The 17603-nt window shown below is 42.8% G+C and overlaps 1 protein-coding gene and 1 long non-coding RNA gene across 3 annotated transcripts in view; one reads left to right on the top strand and one right to left on the bottom strand.

The window, feature by feature from the left end:
* The window catches only part of ROR1 (receptor tyrosine kinase like orphan receptor 1), a 469060-nt gene that overhangs the window by 175465 nt on the left and 275992 nt on the right, over positions 1-17603 (top strand). The window lies entirely within an intron of this gene.
* The window catches only part of LOC132344896 (uncharacterized), a 43505-nt gene that overhangs the window by 11474 nt on the left and 14428 nt on the right, over positions 1-17603 (bottom strand). Inside the window, exon 2 of the long non-coding RNA XR_009493963.1 lies at positions 4235-4374. This is a non-coding gene — a long non-coding RNA (uncharacterized lncRNA). The remainder of the gene's footprint in view (positions 1-4234; positions 4375-17603) is intronic.

The raw sequence follows: 17603 nt of genomic DNA, 5'->3' as shown, positions 1-17603 counted from the left end.
TTTGTTTAAGTGATATAAATGTTAACCCTTCATCCCTCAGAGGAAGACAAAAGTTAACTTAGAAGCAAATTTGTCCATCTCATCATCAGTATTGCAGGGCTTTCAAGTAAGTCACTGATAAGGTGACAGCCTCATACAGAAGTTGTTTCGAATAGTGGGAAGAGGTGGGCTTAGAAGTCAGACAGGATTTGAACCTGTGTCCAGCTGACGCTATGGGTCTTGATGTGGAAGGGCTGCTGTAAGTGGGTGTTTCCCAGCTGCCTCAGGGAAATCTGGTCATCTGCTGGGTATTTATTCCACCAATTTTTCCCTGAAGCTTGAAGATTGGACCTGAGGGTTGGAGGAATAGGTTGTGGGACCAGAAAGAACTGGTGGAGTGGGCAGCAGTTCTGAGTCTTCTGTGCCTACCTGTCCTGAAACCCTTTATCTCTGCATCTCTACAGTAATCACCAGGAGTTCTCAAAGATGCCCTTTGCCTGCCTAGTAGCAAGACCAGGGATCATGCCAGACTTAATTGATTTTGTGTTGAAAGTTACAAGAACTTCTCTTCCCTTTAATTTTCTCTAAATTAAGCACTGTGGAAGGACAAGATGACAGGAAACAACCAACAGTCCTGAGAAAGGGTTCACTGTAGTGATGACTTTTGCTGCCTCTTATAGCTGTGGGACATGGTCAAGCTTCTGGGCCTTTCAGAGTGAACCTCATTTTTTTAATGTGTAAAACAGAGCTAATAACATTGACCTCAAATGGTTGTGAGGGTCAGTGAAATTCTCCGTTTAAGTGCCTACTTCTAGGCAGGAACTTAATTGATATTCCTTAACATGCCCAGAAATGAGCCTTGATAGCCTAGTGTGGTTTTAAATCCTCATTCACGTATCTGGCACATCATAGGTGCTCAGTAAATATTGGTTGAATGATGAATATGGTTGCTTTGCTCTCTTTCCAGGCTTTTAGCTAGATAACAGAAGGGTTAGGAAGTCATTAAAAGATGTTACCTTTTAAGGGCAAAGATAGTAACATTTATTGAACACCAGCTACAACCAAGTGCTTTCAGTGTTATTTAATTACAACAGTCTTGAAAAGCTTTATTATGCATATTTTTATGTGAAGAAATTAGGACTCTGAGAAGTTCAGTGAGAAAGCCAAAATCACGGACCTCCATGGAGGGGCTGGAATCGTATCCATAGCTGGCCACAGATCACCCACCCACCAAGCTCATGAGCGTGTTGAGCCTACATATCTCATGTGAGACATGCCATCTGCTTGAACTGAACACACAAGATGCAGAACAAGTTCCAGATCTTAACATCTGGGCATGGGATAGTTATGGCTTCTGTACAATGAGCTGCTATGAATGAAGAAGTAGAGAGAAGCAGGATGAGGACTGATTGGTGCCCAAAGTGCTCGGGAGCCGGGCCTTATCTCAGCTCCATCCTCTGTTCTGTCTCTGGCTTGGGAAACACAGGATTCAGTGTGGGCTCAGACTGTTAGTGAGGAGTAATATGTTGGCAATTTGATCTCTGGTTCCTATGTTTTAGAAAAGGCAGAGAAACCAGAGATCAAATTGCTAACATCCGCTGGATCATTGAAAAAGCAAGAGAGTTCCAGAAAAACATCTATTTCTGCTTTATGGACTATGCCAAAGCCTTTGACTGTGGGGATCACAATAAACTGTGGAAAATTCTGAAAGAGATGGGAATATCAGACCACCTGACCGGCCTCTTGAGAAACCTGTTTGCAGGTCAGGAAGCAATAGTTAGAACTGGACTTGGAACAACAGACTGGTTCCAAATAGGAAAAGGAGTACGTCAAGGCTGTATATTGTTACCCTGCTTATTTAACTTATATGCAGAGTACATCATGAGAAACGCTGGGCTGGAAGAAGCACAAGCTGGAATCAAGATTGCTGGGAGAAATATCAATAACCTCAGATATGCAGCTGACACCACCCTTATGGCAGAAAGCAAAGAAGAACTAAAGAGCCTCTTGATGAAAGTGAAAGAGGAGAATGAAAAAGTTGGCTTAAAGCTCAATATTCAGAAAACTAAAATCATGGCATCTTGTCCCATCACTTCATGGCAAATAGATGGGGAAATAGTGACTGACTTTAATTTTTTGGGCTCCAAAATCACTGCAGATGGTGATTGCAGCCATGAAATTAAAAGACACTTACTCCTTGGAAGAAAAGTTATGAGCAACCTAGACAGCATATTAAAAAGCAGAGACATTACTTTGTCAACAAAGGTCTGTCTACTCAAGGCTATGGTTTTTCCAGTAGTCACCAATGGGTGTGAGAGTTGGACTATAAAGAAAGCTGAGCACCGAAGAATTGATGCTTTTGAATTGTGGTGTTAAAGAAGACTCTTGAGAGTCCCTTGAACTGCAAGGAGATCCAACCAGTCCATCCTAAAGGAGATCAGCCCTGGATGTTCATTGGAGGGACTGATGTTGAAGCTGAAACTCCGACACTTTGGCCACTTGATGTGAAGAGCTGACTCATTTGAAAAGACCCTGATCCTGGGAAAGATTGAGGGTAGGAGGAGAAGGGGACAACAGAGGATGAGATGGCTGGATGGCATCACCGACTCAATGGACATGAGTTTGAGTGAACTCCGGGAGTTGGTGATGGACAGGGAGGCCTGGTGTGCTGTGGTTCATGGGGTTGCAAAGAGTCAAGCATGACTGACTGAACTGAACTGAATGTCACAGAGACAATGAGGCAGTGATGGCCAGTATAAGGGATTCAATGATAAGGACAAATTTAAGAGCCCATGGGTGACTTACAGTGATATGGACCAGGTGGCTGCCATGGAGCAGGGGGCCCTGGGACTTTGCACTGAAGATCCTAACTCTGAGCTCCACCCTCCTGATCTGAATCTAACCCTAATGCTCACTGTTTGACCTTAATCAAAGCCCAGTCTGCTCATCTGTATAATGGGCATGATGCTGATTATACAAACCTCATTGCCTTGTCATATAGCGTTGACAATTTTCAGCACAGTATCTGGCTCTAGTAAGCATATAAAGAAATGTTAAGTGTGATCATTGTTGAAAGGCCACATTCTACCCTGAACTTTACTTATTTCCTGGTTAGAACTCGTGGGGTGATTTTGAAGAATAAAGCTGTTTACTGAATTCTTAGCCTCTGACCTAAATTTAGAACTGCTGGGCAGAATCCAATTTAACAGATATTTAAATTTCACAGAAAGAAAACATGTGAGTCGACCTTGGCAGGGTTTCCTTTTCTAAAAAGTTTATTTAAAAATTTTTATTTTTGCGACGTCAGGGTCTTGAATGATAGACAGCCTGTGTCTAATGTCTGGGGCTGAGAAAATGTAGTAGGACTCAGGCCCGTGGGGTCAAACTGGCCTTTCAGACAGAGCCTGTCATAGATTTTCTGAGGGTTTAGATGATGTAAAGGGGAGTTAACCCATCCCACATTGTAAATTATTTTTTCAAAGGAAAAACAAGGGAGCCAAGAAGCAATTTGTCATGATCCTTTTACATTTTAACTGGGTCAGAATTTAGCAATCTGCCATCCTTCTCCAGCTCTGTGTGATTTGGGGAGAATTTCTGTAAACCAAATGGTTAAGAGTAACTTGTTTGTTTTTTTCACTGAAACGTAAAATAAAAATTTCAGTAATCCACCCGACTTCCCGCACCCTCCCACTACAAAAACTATTGTCCATGTGTTAGCTAGACTGCAGGAGGGAAGAGATCTGGTTATACCAATGTGTTCTTTGAAAGAAACTAACCATTGAATGGCAGAAAGTTCCAAACCTGGGATGTTTTGAAAATGTTACAGTGCATTCCACTCAACAAGCTACCCCAGTGCAAACAACCAACCAAGTACCCAGTGGCTTGCAGGTTTTTGGCTACCCAGAGTAAGTGTCACCTCATTATAATAATCATGCCTACCCTCTCATGAATATGCATGTCTCCTAGGCGTGAACTTTCTTGGTCCAGCAGTTTGAGAAGACAGGGCTTGGAGAACTATCTCTTTGTCTCCTTACTTGTCATGAGTAATAAATGTTCCCTGTCTCCTTATTTGTCATAGGTAATAAATGCTTCTGCTTCGATTGAAAGAACTTTGGTGTGTTCACTGGCCATGCACCTCAAGCAGTGGACCAACTGAGTCCAGTCATACATGTTTCTTGACAGCAGAAGTTAATTTTCAGCCATTGGTTAGGGAAACAGAATGGAGGGAAGCTTCATGCTTATAACTTAGCTTTACCAGTCCAGGAGATCATTTGCTGGCATCAGGTGGACTAAGATTCTGCCACTTCTGAAGTCCAGGCTCTGTTGTCTACTGGTAAAATGATCTTTGTCTTCAAAGCTCAGCACAGATAGTTGAGTATCTATATTCTCACAGTTCTAGGGGATAAAAGTAGAATGGTGAATAGGTGACATAGTTCTTGTTGGGGTCTTAGAACTTAATAATATTGATGATGATTATAGAGGAAGAGGAGAAGTTGCAGTAGCAGCAGCTGCCATTCACACAACATCTGTGCCCGTCACTTTCTGCATCTCTTCTCGTTTAATCATCTCAGAACAGCAAATGCCTGCTTGAAGGAGGCTATTTTAAACCTCATTTAACAAATACAGTAAGGAAAGTTCCCTGATATTAAGCAACTTGATCAAGTCTCCAAAGAGAACAAGTAGATCAGCTTGCATTCAGCCCTGCATCTGCCTTCTCAAAGACTATGCTTGAAACCAGGATACTGCACTCTGCAGGGATTAAAGCAGATGTGTATGAAGATCACTAGAGTATGCTGTAGTGTGTGTGTTGAAGCAGCAGTGTCCCAGGTGCTTTGGGAACATGGATGAGAGAGACTCTGGTTTGCCTAGAATGCTGGGCGTGGTCTCTTAGAGGAAGTTCTGCTGGAGCTAAGTCTGCTGCTGCTGCTAAGTCACTTCAGTCGTGTCCGACTCTGTGCAACCCCAGAGACAGCAGCCCACCAGGCTCCCCTGTCCCTGGGATTCTTCAGGCAAGAACACTGGAGTGGGTTGCCATTTCCTTCTCCAATGCATGAAAGTGAAAAGTGAAAGTGAAGTCGCTCAGTCGTCTCCGACCCTCGCGACCCCATGGACTGCAGCCTTCCAGGCTCCTCCATCCATGGGATTTTCCAGGCAAGAGTACTGGAGTGGGGTGCCATTGCCTTCACCGGGAGCTGAGACTGGGGGTGGGTAAATAGAAGTTCCCACTGCTGAGGAAGGGCAGTGAAGGCTTTGCCAGTAGAAGACACAGCTAATGGTAAGTTGTCATAGTTAAGGGAAACTTGTGGCACACTAGGGTGGGGTGGGGGACACAGGGAAGCAGATTCATTGTCGTTATTGTTTAGTCACTAAGTCATGACTCTCTGTGACCCCCATGGACTGTAGTCTGCCAGGCTCCTCTTTCCATGGGATTCTCCAGGCAGCAACACTAGAGTGGGTTGCCATTTCCTCCTCTAGGGGATCTTCCTGACCCATGGATCAAACCAAATCTCCTGCATCAGCAAGCAAAGTCTTTACCACTGAGCCACTATTGTAGAGGAAGGCACAATCAGGCCTAGGTATATTGGACTAGAGAAAAATTAAGTTTCTCCAACTAAAACTACCAAAGTGGTTAAAAACCTAATCATTTACCATGTGGGTTTTTTTTTTTTCCATTCTATGATTTGGTTATTGAGAAGGCTTCTTCTCAGGATTATATATTATATAATGTCCACACACTTGATTCCTGAGAAAGGAAGCCAAGACCATATTTAATCACAAACTGTACAGTGTCAGTAAAGGTCCTGGTACCCTGTCTTGTCACTGCCCTGAGTGGCAGTAATTTACAGCCTGAATCAGCAAGTGGAGCAGGAGGCAGCCTTGAAAGCAGTCAGATTTGTTGGTTAACTGTGGTTAACCCAGAGGTCAGAAGCAGTTTCTGTCTAGCACATGAGATAACTTTTGAAACATTTGACAAGTTGCAGGGAGCATTACAGGAACATCTACACTTGTGATAAAAGGAATTATTTATGAGGTAGCTAAGGTTTCAAATGTAAGAGGAAAAAAAAAAAAAGTCCTGTAAATTATGAAGACTTTGGTAACAAACCCCAGTTGAATCTTGCTGAGATTTCTGAGAGGGTGAAAGGGAGATTAGCCAGGAGTAAAATGGGAAAGTCCATTTAAGTTCTCAGTGGAATTCCGTTGGCATTACCTGCTGATTGAAAGTGACAGTCCAAAGAAATGTAAGTGACCATCATGGAGAAAGGATTAATGCCTTGAGCCTTCCAATTGGATGTCTTTTGTGTCATGAGTTACTATGGAAAACTCTATTGGTGTTTTCCAGCTGATCTAGTATTGTCTAGAAATAAGTGAGAAAAATCAATTGGTTCCAAGGACATCATCACAAAGCATTTATAATCTATTAGGTTCCTGCTTTGACTTATCAAAGCTGAAAAGAAAGAGGGTGCTCTAAAGTTAAAAAAAAAAAAAGCAGACACCTCAGATTCAGCTGCTTTCTGAAGTCTTTCTTTTTTTTCCTACAGAGTGTTCATTGTTGTATTTAGCAATAGAGTACATGCTTTGGGGGGAATAATGATTCTGTATTTTAAATACCCTTGCCTCAAATGCTGCAATTTTAGCTTTTTGGAGGTTACATGACTAAGTCAAGAATTGTTTTTCTACACATGTAGGAGTGCTGGAAAAACAGAAATTAATTACAAAGAAAAAATATACCTAGCTCTATTCAGTACAAAATACTTCTTCTTTCCTTTCGTGTCTGCTGGTGTATATGCAAGCCACACAGAAGGGGAGATAATGACCTGAGAACTGGCCTTGGAATAGCACATCCTGCCAATGTCACTTCCAGCTAGATATCTGGGGAAAGTGCTATAGCCCTTCTGAGCCCCAGAGACTGATAAGCACCTACTCTAAGTCCTCACTAATGTTCTTATCAGGATCAATGTAATTCTCATTACGTGTTCTCTGCCTACTTGTAATGTACCAAACAGACGTACTGTGATGAAAGTAAACTCTCTGAGGGCAGGGATTGTTTCTAATTTAGGCCCCTTTATATCCCCTTTACCAAGCGCAGGGCCCTTTGATGAATAAACGAGGCAATCAGTCACTGGGTTATCTCATCAGTGGCCCGGTTTTTATTACATGCCCAGTGTGTTTCATGTCTGAACCTTCAGTTGGCACTTTTAGCTAGGAGCAAAGGATGTAGTCTCTAAATTAGGAGATGCCTCAGAATTGGCCAAGGAAATGGGTGAGGATGTTATTAATTTTCAGCTCCCTTCACTTGACTATGGGCTTCTGGAGAGTGAGGGACAGGTGTCATTTGTCTTTCTAGCTCTCAGCCAGTGAGCCCTAACACAATGTTTTGCATTTGTCAGTGAGCAAGAAATGTTTACTGGATGGAATTTCTGTTGGCTCTGGGCCATCCATTGTTGCCGTCTCAGCCTTGTTCCCACTACCTGCTCTGGATTGAGATTTGAAGCTAGTACAGAACCTTGGCAGGCTTGTGGGTTTCAGCTTCTCCCAGTCCAGGAATATCCTTATCATGTGTCAACACTGTTCTAGATAGACCTTCCACATTCTGCACCCTGGTTGTTCAGTTCAGTTGCTCAGTTGTGTCTAACTCTTTGCAATCCCATGGACTGCAGCACGCCAGGTTTCCCTGTCCATCACCAACTCCCAGAGCCTGCTCAAACTTTTGTCCATTGAGTCAGTGATGCCATCCAACCATTTCATCCTCTGTCATCCCCTTCTCCTCCCGCCTTCAATCTTTCCCAGTATCAGGGTCTTTTCCAAAGAATCAGTTCTTTGCATCAGGTGGTCAAAGTTGGAGTTTCAGCTTCAGCATCAATCCTTCCAATGAATATTCAGGACTGATTTCTTTTAGGATGGACTGGTTGGATCTCCTTACAGTCCAAGGGACTCTCAAGAGTCTTCTCCAACACCACAGTTCAAAAGCATCAATTCTTCGGCGCTCAACTTTCTTTATAGTCCAACTCTCACATCAGTACATGACTACTGGAAAAACCATAGCTTTGACTAGACAGACCTTTGTTGGCAAAGTAATGTCTCTCTTTTTTAATATGCTTGTGTTACATAATCACTAATTGCTCATTCAAGAGCCCAGACACTTTCTAACTTCAGATGTTATCAAAGTTTTTTTTTTTTAAATTCACCTATGCACGTGCAGTGACACTTCTCACCCTCTAACTCAGGCTACCTCAGATGGACATCTTAGGCATCTTACTGAGAGAAGCGAGTAATCCTACTCCTGACTGGGGAGGGGGAGAGGCCCCATTGGAAATACAGTTGTTAAGTCATGGTCCTGTGGTGCCCTTGGAAAGTGAGGGATACCTGATCTTAGAGGAGAGAACTATGACAGAGGAGGCAGCTAGTATTCTTTTGGCCTGTTTTTAATGTTCATATGACACAGATTACAAAAGAACCTGTTTGGGCTGTTTATTTTGACTGGTTTCTTCTTCCAGTGATTAAGTCATTTCTCTTACTTTAGATTCATTTAGACAGGTAGAGTGTGGCTCAGACATCCAAAAGGGTCATAACTGGTTTCCTACAATGCTCTTCTGGGGCTTCCCCAGTCGCTCAGCAGTAAAAAATCCGCCTGCAGTGCAGGAGAAGTGGGTTTGATCCCTGGGCCAGGAAGATCCCCTGGAGCGGGGCATGACAACCCACTCCAGTGTACTTACCTGGAGAATCCATGGATAGAGGAGCCTGGCAGACTACAGCCCAGGGGGTCACAAAGACTCCGACATGACTGAAGTGAGTGGGCACACACATACACACACAGTACTCTTGTGCTCAGATACTACCACCAGCTTCTATTCCTCTCTCCTCCCAGGCTTAACTCCTTCTCTTCCCAGGCTAAACTGGGATTTTTACCTCCTCAAAGAAGCCTTCCATGGTGTCCCACGGGGCATATACCTGACTTCATACTCCTCGGGCCCCCCAGCACTCCTCTTGGTGATTTTCTCCAGAGACTCCATTTATGCTGAGTGTGTCCACCTGCTCTCCACTGTATTCCCAGTGCCCTGCTCTGACCTGCTCCATAAAAATGACTTGTTCCATGAATCAATTTTGCCCATAATTTTAATCACTTCTTTCACTAAGCTAGGCTTTAAGGTTTTGTACATTGTTAATTTTCATCTTATTTTTAAAGTTTATAATTCTATGAAGAAATAAGTTTTGGCCTTAATTTCATTTCCTAAAATATCTTGGATCATCATAGCCTGAAGGGAAAGGAGTTGATTTCCAGAATGCCTTGGAGAAGTGATTACCTTTCTTTATTTTCCTTGTGTCTGCCAATGGTTCTCTAACTTTGCAGCATATTAGAATCATCTGGGGATCTTTTAAAATTCCTGATACCCAGCTCAGCTTCAGACCAATTAAAGCAGACACCTGGGGACATGAATGTCAACATTTTTAAAGATCCTAGGAGATCCCAATGTGTCTCAGAGTTAGGATATCCCAGTGTATAGGGGGTTTTTGTTGTTATTTTTATAAAGGTGGTCTAAAGAGGGAAAAGTCCTTTTTTTTTACCTGAAATCCAGAGAAACAAACATCAAATAAACAATTTGGGGGAATACATTCTGCATTTTATTTTCATGAGAGAGAAAACATCCAGATATAAAGTTATTTGTCAGAAATCAGAAATTATTATTTCCCCCCCAAAAACAATGTAGGTTAAAAGTAAAGATACAAATGAAAGGAATGTCTATCAAATGGGCTTTTGTGTTGCATTTCAAAACATATCCTCTGGCATCGGGTGCTCCTGGATTTGAGTTCTGATTTTACAACTCACTAGCTTTGGGATCTTGAAGAGGCAACATTACACTGCTCTGAGCTGCATATACAAAAACAGAGATGAAAATACCTAGCATGGGGGGAAATTACAAATACACTAAGTGTCCTTAGAGGATCTGGTGCCAAACATTGACTCCATTTTTCTTTCCCTTTCCTGTATGTTTTGAGTCAGTGGACTCAGCTCTCTTTCCTAAACCTTTCACTTGTAACACATCTCCAAGAATCCCTGAGATTTAGAAAGATTCACGTACCTAAGTGCTTTCTCAATTACCAAGGACCATTCTGTGGGTTTCTACACCCATCTTATTGTGAAGGGTGAAAGCATGAGTGAGAAGGGAAGCTCTTCGGAGCTAGACTTGTGTGTCCTGCAGAAAGAAATGGATTAGAGGCTCTGTTTTGATAGATCCATTTTTCAGGAAGAGTCTGATGATGATTTTCTGGCTCTGGAGTGATTCATGAGTCCTGCAGGGAAGGCAGATTTTCAATGACTACATACCAGACTAAAATTAGAAGTGGCAGCTTATACTGTCCGCCCCCGCCCCGCCCCCCCAACCCCGCCACCGCATAAAGAACCAGGGATTCTTGAGAAAAAAAAAAAGAAAAAGGCTGATTCCATTTGCTGGAGCTAGGAAGGTACACATTAAGCCTGGAACATTCTGTTTTGTGCCAGTAAGTAAGCCAACTAATCGGTGATGTCAAGAAGATACAAGAACCAGTTTGAAGGGGATTTAGCTGGTCCAATCTGGAACAATTTGAGTGATAAAATAAATAAGGACAGTAACAGATTGTAAACCATTGAATAAAATCAATGACTCAGTTCTGTGATAGGAAGATGGAGGATAAGGACATAAATAGATATCAGCAGAAAAAGAAAGGGCTCTTCCTTATAGTGTAATGCCTACTGATAAAGGTAGGGGAAGTAGTAGAATTGGGAAAGTCACTATTTTGCAACCCCAGAATTGTTTAGGCAAGAATCATCGAAGGATGTCACATGTTATTATTTCTTTGTGGTAGAACATTTAAAATCTTGTCTCTTAGCACCTTCGAAGTATATAATACAGTATTGTTGACTGTCATCACATGCTGTGCATTAGAGCTTCAGAACTTAGCCACCTTTTAATTTCAGGAGTATTCTTATTATTAAAAAATACATCCTCAAGTATGAAGGGGTGAATGGGCATGATGTATGCAAATACTCTTCAGTAGTTCAGAAACAAATAAGTACACACACGATAGAGCAGCTGTGGTGAGATGCTGAAAATTGACCCATTGGGTTATAAAAGGGCGTGAGGGAGTCCTCTAGGTAAAGTAATTGCAGTAAAGTCAACAAGTGGAGCCCAGCCATCTGCCTCCGCTGACGTGTCTTAGTCCAGGCAAGTCATTTGTCATCTCTGAGCCTCAGTCTCCTTGCCTTTCAAATGGAGATAACATAGTCACAGTGCTTTTTGTGTTGTGTGTGTGAAAGGCCTTCTAATTGCAAAGAGCTGTAGACAAATTTGGGGATATTTTAATCTACATACTTCCTCACTTCCAGGGCTCTGGATTGATCTCAAGTCTTTGGCTCCTTCTGCTGTATGCTGCATGCATGCCTAAGTCGCTTCAGTCGTGCCCGGCTCTGTGCGACTCTATGGACTGTAGCCCACCAGGCTCCTCTGTCCATGGGATTCTCCAGGAAAGAATACTGGAGTCGGTTGCCTTGCTCCCTCCCCAGGGGATATTCCCAACCCAGAGATCAAACCCCACCCTCTTATGTCTCCTACATGGCAGGCAGATTCTTTACCACTAGTGCCACCTGGGAAGTCCCATATACCAGCTGCTTGTGTTTAAAACATACCCCCTCCCTCCTTAACATATGAGATAATGGTACGGCGACCACTAATAATACTGCTTATATCTAATGCTTGCGCAGTTCTCTACAGCTTGTCTAGTGCTTTCTGTGTGCCTGGCACTCTTCCAATTACTTTGCCTGTATTATCTCATGTAATCTTCACCAATACCCTGGTAGGTAGGGAATGTTATCTCCATTTTACAGAGGAGGAAACTGAGGCAAGATGAGGAGCAAAGCTAGGATTTGAACCCAGAGCTGCACCTGACCAAAGAGAGTGTTTTTTCCTATAATTTCCTGAAAGTGTGATAGGGACTGGAAATGGCTTGGGATTCAAACCCAGGCAGTCTATCCTCAGTTTCTGCTCTCAGCTAGGACCCTCTCAGTTCAGTTCAGTTCAGATCTCCTTCAGAATGGACTGATTGGATCTCCTTGCAGTCCAAGGGACTCTCAAGAATCTTCTCTAACACCACAGTTCAAAAGCATCAATTCTTCAGTGCTCAGCCTTCTTCACAGTCCAACTCTCACATCCACACATGACTACTGGAAAAACCATAGCCTTGACTAGACAGACCTTTGTTGGCAAAGTAATATCTCTGCTTTTGAATATGCTGTCTAGGTTGGTCATAACTTTCCTTCCAAGGAGTAAGTGTCCTTTAATTTCATGGCTGCAATCACTATCTGCAGTAATTTTGGAGCCTTCAAAAATAAAGTCTGACACTGTTTCCACTGTTTCCCCATCTATTTGCCATGAAGTGATGGGACCAGATGCCATGATCTTAGTTTTCTGAATGTTGAGCTTTAAGCCAACTGTTTCACTCTCCTCTTTCACTTTCATCAGGAGGCTTTTTAGTTCCTCTCCACTGCTTCTGAAATCTGTATCTCCTGTGCCTAGCATCCGTCCTGACTCAGCGTGGCACAGACCCATATGTGTCTATGGAATAAAGAGTGGGGAGCAGAATGATTTGGAAAGTACAAGGATTTGGAAATGGAAGGACCTGACTCAGAATCTTAGAATCTTCACTCTCCTTTTACGAGCTACACTCAGCTTCTCTGAGCCTCAGGTCCTGTGTTTGGTAAGAACAGTGTTCACATAGGGGATGATGCACTAAATGGTCACGATTCTCCTCTTCCTTCTTCTCCTTTTTCTCTCTTTCCTCCTTCTTCCTCCTCCCCCTGTTTCGCCTCCTTCTTTCTGAACCTTTCACTATGAACAGCATCAACATTGCTTTTAAATAGGCATTCTTTCTCTCTTGCTTCTATTATGATTTTTGCATACCGTTTTTATATTAATTGTGAGCCTCATTGTGCTATTCACTTTCTGTCTCCAATTAGATTGATTTTCTAAGGGCAAACAGTCATGCTGTTTTCATTTTTGTACCGTCATTGTCCAGCCCCGTGCATGGCCCTGAGAGCAGAGCCATTGCCAGCTCCTGTCACACATTTGTGAAATTTAGAAAAGGCCCTCCCTCTGGCCAGGTGCAGGTCTGCAAGCATGAGACTTGGGCAGCTTTCATATGAAGAAAAGACCACCTTTCCTTGGAAGACCACAGTCCCCTGCTGGGAGCACAGCCTGGTGAGTGGAGCTGTATTTCACTTTCCACTGTCCCTGCTCCTGGGGCCTTTGTGTGGTCCACAAAATAGTGACTGTCTACAACAGCCATTCCTGAGGGCTACCCAGAAATGCTTGTTGAATAAAGTGAATGAATAGGCAAACAGGTGACGCATCCCCTCCTGGAATCCTTTCCCCTCTCAGCCGTGACTCAACCAGAGAAGTGATTCCATGGCTGCTTTATACCAACCCCAGAGCCCAACCATTATCTTCCTAGTTAGACTTGTCACATGAAATGATGCTGCCAAAGGATTTTGCCCTTCCTTACATTCTTTGGAGTCTAACTGTGAAGATGGTTGCTCCTCTGTCACAGCTTTTGAGCAGAAGAAGCCCAATGGAGGCCCAAATCCAGGTTGAGGTACTAGTATCCAATCCCAAATTGCCCCTCCCAGGTCACAAGAGATGGTCTCTGCATGGATGTAGCTCAGGGCTGGACCCCTGGCCTTCACAGGCTTTAACATGTGTACAGAGGAACAGGTTTCCCCTGCCACTCCCCAGTGTGGTCCCTAAGTGCAGGATGGGAAAGAACTTCATTTGGCTAATTGCAAGCATTGGCACTGCGAATGCCAGGTAAGAGCTCTACTCAACAGGCTGGAGCCCTGTGGTTAATTGACCTGAGCTGGTGGGTCACATTTGCAGTGAGACCCTTGACCATGTCATTTGATTACAGGTAGGGTCATTTCTCCTTTTTACATGTGATTTATGGTTATTCTTTCTCAGTTAAATAGTTTTGTTTTAAGATAGCAAAGTGCTAAAGTATTTATTTGTTGTTGTTTAGTCCCTATGTCATGTCTGACTCTTTTGCAACCCCATGGACTGTAGCCCACCAGGCTCCTCTGTCCGTGGGATTTCCTGGTAACTCAGTGGTGAAGAATCCACCTAGCAATGCTGGTGGATTGATCCCTGGATCAGGAAGATTCCCCCGGAGAAGGAAATGGCAATCCACTCCAGTATTCTTGCCTGGGAAATGTCATGGACAGAGGAGCCTGGCGGGCTGCAGTCTTTTGGGACGCAAAAGAATCAGACATGACTTAGCGACTAAACAACAAAAAAAAAGCATTTTATTACTGACCAGCTCCATGGACAGTGGAGCCTGGTGGGCTGCAGTCCATGGGGTCACAAAGAGTCAGACACGACTGAGCGACTAACACACACATGATAATACAAACAAAAAGAAAAAAAAAAAAACAAAACTCATAACCCCACTCAGCCATAACCACCATAAATACCCAGGTTTACTCTTCCAATTCCCCCCTTTCTTTTTCTTTCCCTGCAACACACACACACACACACACACACACACACACACACACACACACAAACAGCATAGCCTCACCTACATTGTATTTTGGAACAGGTTGGAAATTTGGAGATTATACTGATTTGTAAAAGCGATCGAGTGATCTACAAACATAAAGTATTATTAATACGTTAGGAATGGAGGTGAGATTATACCTTAAGTTCCACAGATATAAGTTTCTAGTCCATCATGCCTGAAATAAACTTGCTGGAATGTAAGTCTTTCTTTTATGCCAAGCGTATGCTAACCAAAGAACCTACTTCCCAGGAGACTGGCTAAACCAAGCATGTTGTGTTCCATCTTTATGATGAAATACAGATTTCCCATTAAAAGGAAATCTCTTCCTTTCAGAAGGTTGAAAAAGATGAGACTTACAAAAAAAGAGGGCAAAAAAAAAAAAAAAAAGAATCCCAGCTGGTTAAATTTAGGGCGCTGAAAGAGATCCAATTGGCAGATAATCCCTGGCCACGGGCCCATAACATTTTCATTTGATTGTACATTGGATACATTTTCATTCATTTCTAAGCCCTTGCCTTTCAGTGTTTTGTTCCTTGGAGACAGGCAAACTAGTATCAATAGCTCTCTTGGCCTCTGTCAAATGGCTTGATTTACTTAAGTGGTCTATTTCGTTATTCCAGTAAGGAGGGACTTGTATTTGTTGATGCATTTCCGAGAAAGATTGTGCAAAGAAATTCTGAGATTTGAATTGCTTTTGCTTGTCCTCTCATTGGTAGACTAAGAAGATGTTGGGTTAAGCGGTGAGTGTGGGACACAGGGAAGAAGGCATTCTGGACCCTCGGTCAGGAGACTTGGCTTCTCAGCTCTGACACTGACATATGTATACAGTCTTGGCTAAATCACCTAATGGCCTTGAATTTTAATTTCATCATCCTTCAAGTAGGGATAATTGACTCTTCTCTGCTTTTTTCTCAGGGATGTTGTAAGGGTGAAATGACCTAATCCAGTGGCTCGCAACCTCAGTTGCACGTCAGAATGACCTGGGGAGGTTGTGACAAATATACTTTGCTAGTCCCACCCAACTGATTAGATCAGACAGTGCTGGGTGTAGATCCTGGGCATTGTTAATTTTTTATATCCCAAGAGATTCTACTGTGGAATCAGGGTTGAAAACCATTGAAATCAAGGAGAAAACATTGGAAGGCCTGAGACTATAAGGCAAAAGAAAATATTAAAACCATCCACTTTAGTGTGGTGCTAGGCAGTGTTCCTTTAGGATTGATTGGTTTGATCTCTTTGTAGTCCAAGGGACTCTCAAGAGTCTTCTCCAACACCACAGTTCAAAAGCATCAATTGTTAGGTGCTCAGCTTTCTTTATAGTCCAACTCTCATATCCATACATGACTACTGGAAAAACCAAAGCTTTGACTAGATGGACCTTTGTTGGCAAAGTAATGTCTCTGCTTTTTAATATGCTGTCTAGGTTTGTCATAGCTTTTCTTCCAAGGAGCAAGCGTCTTTTAAACTTCATCTACTAATTTTAAAACATCTACTTCCGCTTTATTGACTATGCCAAAGCCTTTGATTGTGTAGATCACAACAAACTGTGGAAAATTCTTAGAGATGGGAATACCAGACCACCTTACCTGCCTCTTGAGAAACCTGTATGCAGGTCAAGAGCAACAGTTAGAACTGGACATGGAACAACAGACTGGTTCCAAATTGGGAAAGGAGTACGTCAAGGCTGTATATTGTCACCCTGCTTATTTAACTTCTATGCAGAGTACATCATGAGAAATGCTGGGCTGGATGAAGCACAAGCTGGAATCAAGTTTGCCAGGAGAAATATCAATAACTGCAGATATGCAGATGACACCACCCTTATGGCAGAAAGTGAAGAGGAACTAAAAAGCCTCTCAATGAAAGTGAAAGAGGAGAGTGAAAAGTTGGCCTAAAACTCAACATTGAGAAAACTAAGATCATGGCATCCAGTCCCATCACTTCATGGCAAGTAGATGGGGAAACAATGGAAACAGAGACTTTATATTTGGACTCCAAAATCTCTGCAGGTGGTGACTGCATCCATGAAATGAAAAGCCGCTTGCTCCTTGGAAGAAAAGCTATGACAAACCTAGACACCATATTAAAAAGCACAGGTAGTACTTTGCCAACAAAGGTGCGTCTAGTCAGAGCTATGGTTTTTCCAGTAGTCATGTATGGTTGTGAGAGTTGGACTATAAAGGAAGTTGAGAGCTGAAGAATTGATGCTTTTGAGCTGTGGTATTGGAGAAGACTCTTAAGAGTCCCTTGGACTGCAAGGAGATCCAACCAGTGCATCCTAAAGGAAATCAATCCTGAATATTCATTGGAAAGACTGATGCTGAAGTGGAAACTCCAATACTTTGAACACCTGATGCAAAGAACTGACTTCTTGGAAAAGACCCTGATGCTGGGAAAGATTGAAGGCAGGAAGAGAAGGGGATGACAGAGGATGAGATGGTTGGATGGCATCACTAACTTGATGGACATGAGTTTGAGCAAGCTCCAGGAGTTGGCGATGGACAGGGAAGCCTGGTGTTCTGCAGTCCATGGTGTTGCAAAGAGTTGGACAGGATTGAGTGACTAAACTGGGGCAGTGTTCAAGTGGTGTCACCTGGAGACCACTTAAGGGCTTGTAAATCAGTGAATTTCAAACTTTTTGAACCATAACCTTAAAAAAATCAAGCCCCAGTAAAAATAGCAAACTAATACATAAATATACTCAGTTGCATATAAACACAATTTTCAGGGGACAGTGCTTTCCTTTCCTATGTGTGATTCAATCTAATATTTGTTTTTCTTCTTTTCTGTTCCATTGAAGTGTACACTACTGTTTTATTTTTTTCTTTTTATGCTGGTGGAAAGCCACAGAATTGATTTAATGATCTGCTCATGAGTGCGGACTTGTAGTTTGACAAGCAGCAATAAAGAGAGGGAGTGTTTCTGGTAAGCAGGCTCATCTGCTCTTTGATGCTTAGTCCCTCTAGTTCCAGGCTGACACTGGTGCTCAGATCCACTTCCCTGCTCTCCCTCCCATCTCCGTCTTTACTTGTTACTTCAAG

This window comes from Bos taurus, chromosome 3, assembly GCF_002263795.3.
Source record: "Bos taurus isolate L1 Dominette 01449 registration number 42190680 breed Hereford chromosome 3, ARS-UCD2.0, whole genome shotgun sequence".
NCBI lineage: Eukaryota > Metazoa > Chordata > Mammalia > Artiodactyla > Bovidae > Bos > Bos taurus.
The sequence above is the reverse complement of the archived record's forward strand: the minus strand, read 5'-3'. Positions and strand labels throughout refer to the sequence as shown.